Below are 5,300 nucleotides of genomic sequence, written 5' to 3' on the forward strand. Positions count from 1 at the left end.
GCCGATCCAGCACACGTCGAGGGGAGCCGGCCGCGTCTCCTCGTCGCCGGATGTGCTCGTCAGGGCTGCCGGCGCCGGCGCCGCCATCACCATCCTCCCCGGCCGCCGCGTTTGGGAACGAGTGCTCCCAGTGGAAGGGCGCCTTGATGTCCTTCTCCCCGGTCGGCTCCGCGCACGCGGGAGAGGGCGCTGCCCTCCTGGGTTCTGGCCTCCGCTCTAGGATTTGGGACAGAGATGGTCCCGCCGGACGGGGCGACGGAAGGGGCGCCGCCATCGCTGGTCTCTGGTGGGTATTTCCAGGATTTTCAACAAATTCTGACCTTCTTTTGTTAAACACAGTGCAGCTATGAACACACCTACACACTCCCTATTCATATAAGCACCTCCGAGAGAATCGTATGCGCACACGCACACATTCTTTATTCATATAGGCACCTTCAAGAGAATCATATGAACTCCGAAAGACTTAGTCGGCAAACCTTAGAATTTGCTTGCTATTGTCGTCTTTCATTAAAAGAATATTTCGTATTTACAAGACACCAAAAAGTCAAATCTAACGCTTGGTTCCTAAAAGCATCTATCGCCGGGCTCCCTAAATGACTGGGCGAACAGCCTGGTCAATGCCGGTCACAGAAACATGACCTAGTCGGCTTCCCAAATTAGTTGCGGACGTCCAAGCTAATCGACACCTCTCAAACTCAGCCTAATTCTGGGACAAGTATTAGAGGCCCAACGAGCCCGGACGCGTCCTCCATGTTGGATCGGCCCACCCAAACCTCACATAAATTCCCACCCCGACGAACGGTAGACCACAGTCAAATACTCACTCCACTCCATTCTTCATCTCCTCCTCTTCCTGTTAGCTCTACTTTCAATCTGATGTCGAGCTCCGGCAGTGCACCATCTGGTGCCGAGGACCCCACACACTGGGAGACCCTGATGCGCGGTGCGAAGCAAGACTACATGGAGGAGCTCGTTGTTCGCATCACACTGCGTTGATCGCCGCCTCTTTTATGAATTCTCCCGATTAACTAGTTAATTTGTCAATTAATCCTTACTTGTAGGGTCACTGAGTAGCCGGTAAACTGATAAATCGATCGATTGACTTGCCAATTAGCCTATTAATCCCTTACTCGCAAGCCAACCGAGCAGCTACCAGTTAACGAGTTCCTCAACATCACAGCTGGACCGGGGAGGCGACGGAAGCTCTGGCTTCACACCGTCCCCCGTTGTCCGGCAACGCAGTGTGGACAACGGCAACGGCCTGTCGCATCCACGCAACTCCCGGTGCTCTGTACCCCTCTCAATTCACCGCCCGTGTGCCCTCTCTGCCTTCTCTATCTACTTCAGACGGCGTCCCTGGCCACTGCTGGCTCCTCGTGTGCCCACGCCAGCGCCCGCGCTGACGGTAAAGTCCGTGGCCCAGGTTGTGGGCCGCACACAGCGAGAGGCAGCGGGCGAGGGAGAAGCCGGCGACGGAGGCCTTGTCCTCCAGCCGGGCCCACATGTGAGCACCGGTGGATCCGACGGACCAGCTCCTCACGACGTCCTCCACCGCTCGCTCACCATGGCAGAGGCCAACGTGCGCTGGCTCCACCGCAAGAACGTACATGCGCTCCAGCTCGCCATTGAGCGGTCAGAGTGCAATGCAGCGGTGGATAAGGCGGCCAAAGCTGAGGCCGCCCGGCTGGAGAAGGAGCAGGAGTGCGTCGTCCGGAGGATGGCCGATGTCGTCACCTGTGATGACAGCTCCACCGGCTCCGATGATGATGCCCCTCCTGTCGCCGACGCCTGAGGGGTAAAGCCACGCCTGCGACCTCAAGGGGAAGGGGCCGATAAGGAAATGGTGTTTTCCTCCGCTCTTCTCTTTCCCCGTTTAGTTATTGAGTTATTTTAGTTTAGATCGTTGTCCTTCTGGCGATGAATTGTGCATGTTGGTCTGATGAATTGACATGTTTATGCCCGTATCCGTATGCAATTGATCTATGTTCATTTGTTGCTTTGTTCGATATGATTATCTACGTATTTTTGTACAATGGAGGATCAATGAATCATCCAACTAAGACTCAGGTTGGGTTAGAGTGATTACTAGATCATTGATGGTGGGCAATGTCACGCTCTCTATTTTGACAACAAAATGATAGGAATTTTCATAACTATCTGTATACGTTTATTTTCAAGTAATGTAAGAGTTGAATATATGTTAGTAACAGCATCCACTCCCTCCATCCTGCAATATAAGAGCGTTTTTGGACACTACACTAGTGTCAGAAACGCTCTTATATTATAGGACAGAGGGAGTAGTTGAGAAAGCTCAAGTGCTTCCGCTTGATGTCCTTAATTTGAATTTGCAAGTTCCTTGATGTGCAGGACACATAACTTTGTTTTACCAAGGTGACTGCTTTTATGGATGATGTCATACTTTGTCACTATGACTACAGGTCCAGTACTATTAAAAGAAAAAGAACAGGTAAAAAAATCAGGGTTGTGGAATTCGTTTGTTTGCATTTACTGATATGAGGTCGTAAGACAGTGTAGTATAGAAGACATAATTTAGCAATCGGTGACCTTTTAACTGAAGAAATCAGAAGAAATACAACATGGCCAAGGTAATTAATGCCTCATGATTGAGCAACACGCTTTGATTCTTCAGCATCACTTTCCTCAAGAGCAGCCAACAGTTTCAGGCCACTTCTCAGGAACCTTGAACCTTGCAATGCAGCATAAGAGGAAAGAAAGGTGATTTAACTCAACCATCACAACACAAAATATTTTACATGCCAATGCACTAACAGTATAACATCAATGCAAAACTTACTTTGGGCAATCAGTGTAGCATTTCCGAGCTTATTGGATTTTGAAAATCATGTTCATACATAGATGATGATTGCAGTCGGGTAAGCCTGCACACACGTAGTACAACTTTGGAATCAAATACTTCTGGCATTCAAGTTGTGATACTGCTTAATTAAACAACCAAGATCTAATATATTTTTCGTTTTCCACATGAACATTTTATCAAGGATAAGCCTCCCACTGACTGTAGAGGCTGAACTTTTAAGCTAACATAGAGATCACCTAGAGGACAACGATCTGAATTCCTTGGCCAGCACTGAGACGAGAGTGTTTTGGACATCTAGTCAAACAAAACAAGAGCATGCAGGTGAAGAAAATAAAGATGTGTAGCCTGAATAATTCAAACGCCGAGATGTTTGTTTGGATCAAGTATTTCTACAGCAAAATAAACAATGAGCTGGAAGTGTGTCCTGGGTACTTGCATATGGTTGAGAAAGAAATTCCTAAATGTGGTATTGTCGATCGATACTAATGATTCACATACACCAAAGCTTGAGGCTAAGATTCAACGCTTGGAGAATGCATCCAAACTGAAAGGCTCAAATTCAACACTGGGAGAATACGTTTGCAAGCATCCAATTTGTTTATTGTGCAACCTTTCAGTCCTACCATGGAGACATCTTTTGTACACCAGTATTTTTTACACCAACGAGTTCCCTATTTGAGAAGTGTGAATGAGCATCTTTGTTTCACAGGCTAAGCTAAATCCAAACAAGGGGGATACCAGAACCTACCTATTAAGTTCTGACACCATTGTAATTAATGTTTGCCTTGTTTTGGCTTAATCATATCAGTTGGGATCCGATAAACAAATGCCGACTTAATAGGTATATATTTATGCGTTTACATTCTTTTCATTCTAAAAAAATGTGGATCGGAGAGTTTAAACAAGATATGAGAACATTCTTGACCTGGTAGATCTTACCTGTCTTTTGTCGCAATTACGAAGATTTTCTAATTAGGGACCACCTATTACAAACAGTCTCATCTCTTTGCAAGTGTGGGGCTGGATATGAGAACCAACAACAATAACACATCCAAAATTGCTCTTCAGACCATAACACCTTTTTGCTGAAGAACACACCCTTGTCATGCCCATTTGCGTTGGGCCAGCATGCTGCACCACTAAGCCGAGCAGAAATTGTAGCTATGCTTCCACGTTAGAGTGCATTCTTGACATGCACTAGCTTCCCAGCACCAGCAGCTATAAATTCTCCCATGTCAGTGTGAACCTTGACGGAAAGCTGCATCAAAGTTGATCTTCACACAGCCCTCATTGGCGCGCTCCCATGTATGCACGCTCGGGCTTGCTTGGGCCAGCGTTTTTTTCTGTTCCAATGTGAACTCTTTTTTGACAAGCCGCATCTTTTCAGCATTACAGTGAAGCTTTTATCTTTATTTTTTAAAAATTGGCAAGAATCCAGATCCATTGATCATCTAACGACGACTACAAGTGAGTATATGGATCAACCAATAGATAGATAGGGCCAACTTATATCAACAGAAACATGCTCGGTTTTGTATTTTTGGTAGTATGCAAATGTGGAAATTAGTATTTTCAAATTGTGCACATGGTTCAACCTTATTGCAGTAATAGTCCCAAAAACAAAAGGATACATCATGGTAGTTTCTTAGAGCATCTCTAGCCTCGCCCCCAACAAGCCCCCCTCCCCCCCAAGGCCCTTTTTATTACCGGCACCGAAAAAACGGCCCAGTCGCGCCCCCAGAAACCCAAGCCGAACCCGGCGTGCAGAGGGCGCCGGGGGAAATGGTTTTGGCGCGAAAGCCTGGCGGGCCCGCCGAGTCAGCGGCCCAGCACGCTCGTCATCTTCATCGTCTCGGTTTCCCGCGGAGAATCAACGACAAGGCTGCCGCGCCGATCAGCCTTTCATTGATGTCTCACGGGCGGCACACTGAAGGCACGACGACGCGCGTCCCGCCACGCGTACACACGCATGCCGCCCGCTCACCGCCCCCGCCTCTATAAAAGTCGGCCCCTCCCTTGCTGGTGAGCGCACACCCTCCATCGACACAGAATCCTCTCCCCCTCTCGACCTCACACCGCCGACGCGCGTCTCTCCTCTCTCCCCCCGACGACAAGCATGGCAGCGCGGCAGCTCCTGGACGCCGCGACGAATGGAGACGGCAAGTTCCTCGTCATCGGGCTCCCTCTCCTCCGGCTCGCCAGCGTTGTGCCCCATCAAGGCGGAGCCACAAGAGACGGCACTCAGGCGCCGCACCCGCGGCGGCGCCCTCGTTATCAACGAGGGCGGCCGTTGCCCCTCTCCTCCCTCTTACCGCATCGTCCGACCAAAGACCGAGCCGGGGCTGCTCCCCGTGAAGAAGCACGAGGCCATGGCCGCCGCCAACAAGACCACCCTCAAATGGGAGTGGGAGGATTGCGTCCACGAGGAGGGCGGCATCGTTATCCTCGACAACAGCGA

This window comes from Triticum dicoccoides, chromosome 1A (genome assembly GCF_002162155.2).
Source record: "Triticum dicoccoides isolate Atlit2015 ecotype Zavitan chromosome 1A, WEW_v2.0, whole genome shotgun sequence".
NCBI classification, from domain to species: Eukaryota; Viridiplantae; Streptophyta; class Magnoliopsida; order Poales; family Poaceae; genus Triticum; species Triticum dicoccoides.